At 40.8% G+C, this 10,842-nt stretch overlaps 1 long non-coding RNA gene across 1 annotated transcript; it reads left to right on the forward strand.

Moving 5' to 3' along the window:
* Positions 1-2,592: 2,592 nt before the first annotated feature.
* On the forward strand, positions 2,593-5,427 carry LOC108790931. Its single transcript, XR_001941469.1, has 3 exons — positions 2,593-2,627; positions 5,059-5,120; positions 5,298-5,427. It is a non-coding gene; the product is annotated as an uncharacterized LOC108790931 (long non-coding RNA).
* Positions 5,428-10,842: the final 5,415 nt, after the last annotated feature.

The following is a 10,842-nucleotide window of genomic DNA, read 5'->3' on the forward strand; positions in this document are numbered from 1 at the left end:
GGGAATTTATCACAACTTGAGCAGACAAAATCGGAAGCAGCTGTGCACAGCAACCAATCAGCTTCTGTTTCATTTTCAACTTTTAACTGAAGATAGAAGCCCATTGGTTGCCATGGGCAACTGCTCAGGTTTCTGCCTGCTCCAGTTTTGATAAATTCCCCCATTAGGTTTTTTTTTTGCACTCGACATAAAAAGTTTTCTTGGAGTCCATTGAAGGACACAGGTCCCATCCTTCTGTGTTTGTTTCATGCTCTCTGTATTGCTTTGCTAGAAAATTGAGGCATGCTGGTAGTAGGAGGGCTTATCCTGGGCTGACCAACAGTTTTTTTTTTGTTAGCAATTGTCCAGTTCTCCTAGAGATGGTAGTATAACCCAAAGGTTAAATAATTGCTGTGTCCCTCAATGTGCTCCTAGAAAAGGATTTGACAAAAAGTACAAAAACCCTATTTTTCAATTTATAGAGCAAAAAGATCAAATGCAGTTGACTGTTGGGAGCCCAGAAGATATACCTGTAACTGCCAGAAATGTGAATGAACTTGATGTTCTGCTATTTGAGAGCGAGAAACTGGTTGAACGCTATAGGTAATAGAAATTTATATGGCCTGTAAATTTGTCTAGAACTAAAAAAAGATATATATATTTAATGAATGTAATGCCAAAGAAGACTGTCAGAGGCTGCAGACATGCAACATGAGATGGTCAAAGACTAAGTGCATGCTACAAGAGATGGACAGCGTTTGCAGGCATGCTGCAGGAGATGGACAAAGACTGCAAGACATGCTATATAGGTTTGTGGACATGACAGTGGACATGTTCCAGGAGACATAGACTGGAGTCACATTAAATTAGACTGCTAGGAATCACTGTTATTATAGCACCTCCACACCCCCTCTTCACTCACAGGATTCTCTACACTGGACTTGAGGGAAAGACTTGCACAGTACTAACTGTGCCCAGCCCCAGTGAAGCGGATGCCACCTCTCCTGGGGAAGGAAGGCTTTGGACCGCAGACACTTCATCTATTAGGTGGTGGACCCAACCCAGCAGACCGTCGTCTGCATGCACAGAGGTGGTGGGCACCAGGCATATGAAAAGAACTCTGCTTTAAACCCCTCTACTTCTTTTCTATTGGCTGCATCTCTAAAAGTAACATATTAACAATTTGGGCTTCATGTAATATTATGATGTCAGCGCCATTCTCTGCAGCACAGTACTGTGAGCTCACAGCACGGTGATCCCCAGGGTTTGTCTCTGACGGCCTGAGCTCACAGGAAGTGAATTTACAGGTGAAACTCGAAAAATTAGAATATTGTGCAAAAGTTCATTTATTTCACTAATGCAACTTAGCCGTCTACCAGGAGATTTTGGAGCACTTCATGCTTTCTTCCGCAGACAAGCTCTATGGGGATGCTGACTTCATTTTCCAGCAGGACTTGGCACCTGCCCACACTGCCAAAAATTTTCTGAGATTGTGGATTTGTGGTTTTCATGAGCTGTAAGCCATAATCATCACAATGATGACAAATCACGGCCTGAACTATCTTGCTTTGCATGTAATGAGTCTATCTCATATATTAGTTTCACCTTTTAATTTGCATTAGTGAAATAAATGAACTTTTGCACGATATTCGAATTTTTCGAGTTTCACCTGTAGTTACACTGGGCATTATCCAGCTTGGAAGAGCAGTAATGCTGTAGGGTGGATCAGATTGTTGAGGATTGCAACAAAAGCTGCATTTTGTTTTAAGCTGTGGGGCCAATTAATATTTGCATATTAGCTTAGGCTTGAGCTGGGCTGCAACACTGTACACTTTTTGTTTATTTCTAGAGCCATGGTTCTTTCCTTGTGCTAATAAAACAAATATTTGGTTAAAACATTCTTTCGCAGGGAACCCATCGATGGTGCGTGTAAAAAAGCAGTGGATAATTTTTTTCTCGTTTTTAAAGATCAACTAACTTCATGTGTAAGTATAACACAGAAATGCTGTTAATATCATATATAATGACATACCTTCATACCGAACCAAAATGCAATAAATGGCTTTTTAATGCCGGGCTTGCAGGGATGGTGCAATTGTCATCTCTTAGAATACAGAATAGGAGGTGGAGTTTCCACAGAAAAACCCAGCACACCTCATTTTGGTGGGGGTAGCCCTGTATACACTCGGATGAGAGCTCGCTGGGTGAGTGGATAGGGATCAGTATCGTACCTTTTGCATTCAGTGTTGGTGCTATTTTCTGTAACCTGTCATCTATTATCGGTTAAGGAAGTGTTATGTTTCATTCTGAATGTGTGGATGTGTTATTTCACTGGTTCTATGTCAAGAGACCTAAATAATTATCACTTTCCTTGTGGTAATTACAAATTGATTTTAAGATAAGCAGGGCCAGGCAATTGGAGATCTTTTCAAGATCTGATCATTGTTACATGAAGCATTATGCATTCATTGCAGTTCTTTTGTCTGTCTAAAGGATGCATTTTAACTACCGAGAAGTTCATATCACCTTTCCTTAACCCTTTCGCTGCCAAGCCCTCCGGAACATTTTACATGTATTAACTTATTAATTTATTTTTTTAGATACAAAATGTACGAATGCTTAAAGATCTAAAAAGAAAAAATGCAAAGGTAAGTGTCTGTTTTTTAGACTTCTTTTTTTTTTGGCTTTACCAATTGGATGTTGTTTAGTTTTTTTCCCATATCTGCTGATCTCAGTACCAATATAACCAAACCCTGTTCTGTAACCTTTCAAGGTAAAGTGACAGTCTCTTCTGATTGCCCACAACGCCCCCAAAAGGTTATGCTTGCCAATCCATGCTCTCTCACCACCTCTCTGCTCCTTTGCGTTGTTCGTTCTGATACTTTCTCAGAGCAGGCCTTCTGGATATTGGGCAGCATATGACTTCCCCCATGTGAGTGTGCTTGGGCCGAAATGGCCAACCTCTAGGCCTAAACACTGTCAGGTGGGAAGGGGCAGTGATCTCTTACACTCATGCTTACTCAGGATGGACTCCTGCAGCAGAGAGGAAGTTGAAGCAGTTTGGATCAGTAATTATATACACCTTCCTGGGGGTGGCTAGCAATAGACACTGAATAGGTGAAGTGAAAGTGTCTCTTTAAAATGAATTCCAGTCAGCTGTAAACATTTAAATAATAAGGCAGACCCCCACCTTCCCAACCTGCAATTTTAATGTTTACAGCTGAAGTGGAGTTCAGCTTTAATTTGAGCATTTCTGTTTAAAAAAAGTACATTTCAAAAGTTTTTTGTTTTGTTTTTTTTAACATGCTAGTGGGGCTTCTGAAAGAAGGTGGTGTTTGGGCCAGGAAATTGTGCCACAGGTTCAGAGCTACCTAAAGGATGAGGATTGTGACAACTACTGTATTTTTCCTTGTATAAGACTATACTTTTTCTTAAAAATATTTACCTAATAATAATGGAGGGGCGTCTTATACACGGGGGGCCGAGAGGAGAACCGCGGTTGCGAAACTGCCGATACCTCTGTAAACCACGAGTGAAACTTCCGATTGCAGAGACAGGTTAACAGGTTTCCTCCAATCATGAGCCTTATGTACCTGACGTCAGCTGATGCTGCGGAGAGCGTGTAGCCAGTGCCCAGATGCAACAGGGAGCCCATAAAAATGTCGGAAAACAAAAAAAATACCGGTACCAGTAAGCGGCTGTCTTACTCTGCAAAATTTTAACTGGATGTAATCAGTTATGCAAAATATTGATTTCTGAATTTTGGGTAAGAAAAGTGGAGGGCGTCCTATACATAGGGGCGTCTTATAGACGGAAAAATACGGTAGATTTAGACAACTCTAGTTGTCTAAATCAACTCCCATACCAGCCATGGCTTGTGTTTTTATATCATGAGTGTCTGGCAAATCATATATCATGGATATCTGAAGTATTCATGAACATGATTCCAACTATCAAAAGTATGTTCTATAACTATCGAAAAATAACAAAACATCAAGACCTGCTATGTCTAGGAGTCCAAACTGGAATGCCCCCCTGTTAGTATTGACTGATTATCAGCTTCTAGAGACAGCAATAGATGATTAACTAGGGATGCATCGATACTAGTGTCGGTGCCGATGCTGAGTATTTTGGCCGAGTACTCGTACTCGCCCAATGCTCCGATGCCTAGGCCAATACTTGAGCTTCCGGCATCAGGAAGCCTGGCAGCGAGCCATTACACGCTTCTTGGTTTCCTGATTAGCTGGGAAGCCAGCTCCATGCCCCCTCGTCATGTGTAATGAGTCGCTGCCCAGCTTCCTGATTGGTCAGCACGTGCACTCAACTTCTTTGGTCAACCAAGGCGAGGCCTGTTCTGAGTGGAACCTGTCCTGTTAAACCGCTGTATGCTCTTGGCCACCGTGCTGCAGCTCAGTTTCAGGGTCTTGGCAATCTTCTTATAGCCTAGGCCATCTTTATGTACAGCAAGAATTCTTTTTTTCAGATCCTCCGGGAGTTCTTTGCCATGAGGCGCCATGTTGAACTCCCAGTGACCACTATGAGAGAGTGAGAGGGATGACACCAAATTTAACACACCTGCTCCCCATTCACACCTGAGACCTTGTAACACTAACGAGTCACATGACACCGGGGAGGGAAAATGGCTAATTGGGCCCAATTTGGACAGTTCCACTTAGAGGTGTACTCACTTTTGTTGCCAGCGGTTTAGACATGAATGGCTGTGTGTTGAGTTATTTTAAGGAACAGCAAATGTACACTGATATACAAGCTGGACACTCACTACTTTACATTGTAGCAAAGTGTCATTTCTTCTGTGTCTTCACATGAAATTATATAATAAAATATTTACAAAAATGTGAGGGGTGTACTCATATATACATACACCCATACATATATATATATATACATACATATACATACATACATACATACATACATACATACATACATACATACATACATACATACAAAAATTCTGCTACTGGTCCAAATGATCTTTTGCTTCCTAATAACTGAATAGAATTGCTATTACATCTGAGTTTTCCTGTCTGACTGGAGTGTGCCTTTGATATCCCATAGGTGCGACTAGAAATTGGAAGAAAACAAAAACGTTTGATTGAAGTGAAAGATGAAATTATCAAGTAGGAGTTTATTTTTGGCTGAAACCTTTACTTTGTTAAAATTGCATTATAATCTGAGAATTACTAATGATAAAATTGTCCCATATCCAGAATTGCAGCAAATCTGGTCCATCTGCAGCAAGAATCTTTATTTGAAACCAATGATTAAGTCGGCACTTTCTGACATTTTCTTTGCAGGAAACAACCAAGACTTAACCAGCTTCAGAAGGAATGTTCAGAACTAGAGGAGAGGCAGAAATCGATGAAGAATGCCACAACTTTCCTAGAAAACATTGGGCAGCTGCAGGAGGATTACAGGAAGTGCAGGGCTAAAGACCCCAGCATTAAGGAAACTGTAAGTGTGGAATCCTCCAACAACTCTAATAAAGAAGATTAGGATAGATTTTGAAGTATATGTAAAGAGTGTCATATTAACGATCATTCATGCCTTATATTTTGAGATGTTCATTTTCTCGCCTCCTCCTCCAATCACAGATTGCCTTGTATTTGAATGGGCAATTAGTGAGGAGAGGTGGGTGATGTGACTGGAACACTTCACTGCTGAGTCCCATCCCGCACTCCCGCAGTGCCCTGAAGCTGGGTCGGTGACATCATGCTGCAAGGTAAAATTTTTGTACTTTGCAGAGGCCCTCCACAGATACCAGACAGCTTTTTAATGATAATTCACACACCCAGTGTGCTGTCTGAATGTATCGTTTTTTCTGCAGTTGGGCTTTAAACATCTACATTTGACGTCTTAAATCTTGGATGTCTACTGATGCTGCTGCATACTGAATGGGACCAGTCCTGAAGGACAATTTTTATGCCAATATTTTTTGCCAATTTTATATATTTTATATATAATATTTTATGCCAAAATAAAGGACAATATTTATGCCAATGCCTTCTATTGGATCGTGTGCCAGCCCCTATGCTTTCTTGCTCTCTTTCTGGTTTCCTTCTTAATTTTTCTTTTTGTATTATTGTACCAAAATGCTTAATACAATCTTATTATTTAAACATCTACATTTGGACATCAGAATCTTTTATGCCTGCGGCCAATAAGTTAAATTCTTTTTTAGAAAATAGGATAAATTCCACATGCCTGCTGGAAAATTGCAGGTGAGCTGTCATGTGAACTTCGGTTATCAATTACTTTCTTTTTGTCACTCCTCTAAAGCTGTGACCGGTGCTGCACCTGGACAACAGTAGGATGCGTAGCCTGCAGATCTCAACCATTCAGGCCTGTAACGCCTACAGAGTTGTCATAAGTTCTCTTGGTGGCATCCGTCACTGGTCACTCACTTGTAGTGGATAACCTGCTCTTTGCAGATCGAAACTCTTTCCATAACTTAATCTTTTATTTCCCTGTGCTCCAAGGGGGATGTTCAGTGACTTGGAAATGTTCTTGTATCCGTGAATTGTGCTTTTTCAATCACTTTTCCCCAGAGTTGCTTGGAATGTTTTTTTGTCTTTATGATGCAGGTTATGCCAAGAAACGGACTCACTAGAAGTTGAACCTTCAAGATACATGTGTATTGATGCTACAGTCATGTGAAACCCCTTAAAGTGACACCAAACTCAGGAGTTCATTCTTAAACTTGCATTCAAGTATCTTAACTATTAACAATACTGTTCCTTATTTGTGTGTCATTCAGCTGTAGATCCTCAAATCATCTCTGAATTGGTGCTGACACTGCCCTTCCCTCTGGAGGGAGGTTACTTTTGTTCCCCATGGTCCCTGTGTGTGTTGTAAAGTAGCCACCAATCTAAGCTCACTCCAGTGATGGACTACAATCTCACGTTTTTAGTTTACTAAATTGTATTGAAAGTAGCCACCCTCCAGAAGGAAGGACAGTGTCGGCACCAATTCAGAGATGGTTTGAGGATCTACAGCCGAGTGATACACAAATAAGATACATTTCTGTTATTAGTTAACAATATACAAGTGATCACTACTGATGACTTTGAAAAAGAATTGGCTGAACCATGTTTACTTATGCCACCAATTTTGTGGGTTGTCATGTAATTAATGTAATACACCTTGTGTATGTGTGTGTGATATATATATATACACACACACACACACACACACACACACACACACTTTTAACATTTAAAGTGTTTATTTGAATTTATCAGTGTGAAAAAAACTAAATCCAAAGTAATTCAATGTTCTATGACAATTTTTTTTTTTTTTTTAAATCCAGTGTGATTCAATGTTTTATGCCAATAAAACAATGTGAGTAAATTTATAATCCGTGTATCTTGTACCATTTATACAATTTTTTAAATTAGAGAAAACCTAAACTGAGGGAAAAATTTAGGCTGCCATTACTGACCTCCTTTTGACACTTTTTTTGTTATTGCCTCAGAAAATAATGAAGTCATAGAATCAGCATGACTGCCAGACAACTGGCATCTTCACAAGGAGTCAGTAGGAATCAACTGATCAACTGATTATCGGATTTACCAATAATTGGGGCCGATATTCCCAGATTTTTTAATCATTGTTTAAATGTACCGATATTACCAATAATAAACACAGTGCAATTCGCACATTGGGTGCTGTGTGCCGGTGGCCGCTGTCAGAATACAAAACGAAACCCAGCAGATAGCAGGGGAAGCAGTAGCCAGCCTGCTATTGGCTATTTCAAATTGCAATAGCCAATAGCAGGCTAGCTATTGCACCCGCCTGCTGTCAATCAGCAGAGGATCGGACCTGAAGGAGAACTTTCTCCTTCAGGTCCCTTCTCTGCTGATTGACAGTGGGCAGGTTCAATAGCCAATAGCAGGCCAGCTATTGCACTGCCTGCTGTTTACATTCAGCTGCCGGCTGCAGAATCCTGCCGCTGGCAGATGAATTTGGGAGGAGAGGAGTCTCGGTAGGGGTTGGCCGATATCGGGCGACTGCCTGCTGTTTACATTCAGCTGCATGTAAACACAATATTGGTACCTGATATTGGTTATCGGCCTGAAAGGTTGCCCATTACAGGTATCGGTTCTAAAAAAATCGATAACGGTTGACCCCTAGAAGTCAGTAGTGGCAACCCCATAATTTTCTATAGAAGAAGGGAGCACAGGCTAATGTGTGAAATCATATTCTGTCTGAAATGTTTTAGCTAACTTCATTCCACCTTTTCTTTCATCTTTCAGTATGGATTATCCAGTCTCCCGGCTCTTATACTACAAGCACAGAGCACTATGACACCTGAACAACATTTCAACGATTTGAACTCCTAGCTGACACAGGGAAATGAAGGACTAAAACACAGGACATCTGTCCCAACTACATACATCCTGCTTGGAATAGAACATGATGAAAATACACTATAATATAGGTTGTATTTATTTCATTATTGGAGCTCACCTATTTCATTCCATTTGTAGTTTGCACGCGTTGTCATCGCTAGCTTATTTGGTTGGGGGCTTATTTGTAAAAATTGTGGTTTTATCTCTTTTTCTTTCTTTATAAATACGAGTTGAGTAATAAATATTTATAATGAAAATACCAAGTGTCTGTGTTCTCGTGAAGGAAAATAATCTGGCTCGTATGAACTGGGAGTAGCACAACTTGTGAGCAGGAAAACAGTTCATAGACTTTGTGTAGGGGTGGAGGTTTCCCATAGTGGGGAAAGAAGACAGGAATGAAGTGTCAGCTGGGGTAACTAGCATCAATATGGCAGCTGCTGCTTTCTATAGAGAAGCTGTATAGTGATGCTGATATAAATGAAGTGCCTGCTGCACTGTGGGGAGCTATGTGGGCTCAGAACATTCAAATTATTTCATACAGTGCAAATCCATGCAGCTCTATGTCCTCCCCCATCAATAATTATAGAGTTACCATCAGCTCAAATGCAGAATATGACTTTGTAAATTGCAACATTTAGTAAGTATAAGTGGCATTTGCATGAGAACTACCAGGGTTGCAGCGGCTGCAGCTGGGACCTGGCTCTGCGCTCCACCACTGTGCTGAAATCATTAGTCTGTTGTTTTAGAAAAACTGTCACATGACAATAAACACAAATGTATCAGTACTTGTAAGTACTTGGGCAAGTATTAGTACTTGCAAAAATGATATCGGTGCATCCCTTTATTTATATTTCTAAAAACAAAATCATACATTAAAACAGAGATGTACAAATCCCAGGAGCTCCGTGTGCTCCTTACAAATGACAGCTGCCTCTTAACTTTTTAATGTTTCTCTAGTCTAGTCTTGGAGCTAGAAAAGTATCTGTACTTGTACCAAGTACTGTACTTTGTACCGAGTACAGTGCACACTACTACTGTTCACCTATGGTAAATGTACACTGCATTGGATACAGAAGAGCTCCCTGCTGACATAAGGCTCAAAGGCTACCACCAGAAATGGAGATTCCATAGCAGCTGGGTTGCTCCAACATGTAGAATTATTATTATTATACAGGATTTATTTAGCGCCAACAGTTTGCGCAGCACTTTACAAAACTGGGGGAGACAATACAATTAACAATACAGTTTTTTTTTTTAACAATACATTTTTAAATGCAAGTACCTGAGTTTAATTTGGTATCAGCCTCTTGCAGTCTCTGTACAGCAGAGCTCAGGCATGGAGAGAGAAAAGCAGCACAATGAGTCAATCAGTTGTCCAGTAGTGCAGGAAGCCCATTAATAGGAGGAGAGAGCAGAGTGACAGAAACATGAGTTAATCGTGGAGTCACCAGGTGGGGGTGGTGAATAGACCTGTAAGTGTCACAGAACTGCAGCAGAGAAAAAAATCAGGCATCCTCTATGGCGTACGCCCGGCCCAAACACGCTGTACGTCAATCACACGTGACTCTACACAAGTCTGAACCGAGCGTGGCATCACAAGGACGTGGCGATACCACTCTCAGCTTAACCCTGCACAGAGAGTTTCCAGCTTGCGGGACACAATCTCAGGCCAGCAGACTGAGAGCGATCGTCGCCAGTGTTGGTTAACTCCACAGTTAACCCTTTACCCACAAACGTTCGCTGCCACCATGTGTTTTTTAACGGAAACACAGACAGTTCCCAGCAAATGCTGCGAAAATGTAAAACACTTAAACAATGCTTATGATACCGCTGTCCTCTCAGACAGGAATATGACCGATCACTATACAGTAGCGCTCTTCACAGAGGCAAAGATAAGTTCGTATTTAGAGCGTAGAGATAAGCTTAACGATTTTTAAGATTGTCCTTTAATAAAAGAAACGGTGCTGAAAATATACAGAAAAAGATATTAATAAAAAGAGACAAAATATATATAGATAACAGTAAAATAAAAGGAGAATACTTAACAGTCCTGGGTTTAGGACTCCTGACAGAGTTCAGAGTTGAATAAGCAAAAGAGAAGTCTGAAGGGCTCTTCTTCAAGCAAGCTTTCAGCAGATGATGCCCAGATACTAAAGGGGAACTCTTCTGTGATGTTCTTCTTGATGTTGCTGGAGTTCCTTTCTTGATGTTTCAAAACAAGAGACACTCTAGCTACCTTGGCAGCATCCTTTTGTCCGCCCTCTAGGGGGTTTCACAGAGCCGGCCCCTAGGGCAGGGCTAGGGATGGAAAGCAGGAGGAGGATGAACCTTTATTTTACACTATCACCGCCCAATTCCAAATTATCAAATGGAGCTGATATTGTAACTCAGGTTTATGACTTTTGGGTGAATGTGGGGTCACCGGGTCATTAACTCTACCAGACCTGCTTGTGTTTATAAACTTGTCCACTTGTGACAGATGAGTATCTGG

Source organism: Nanorana parkeri, unplaced genomic scaffold (genome assembly GCF_000935625.1).
Source record: "Nanorana parkeri isolate BGI_ZX_2015 unplaced genomic scaffold, ASM93562v1 scaffold513, whole genome shotgun sequence".
NCBI lineage: Eukaryota > Metazoa > Chordata > Amphibia > Anura > Dicroglossidae > Nanorana > Nanorana parkeri.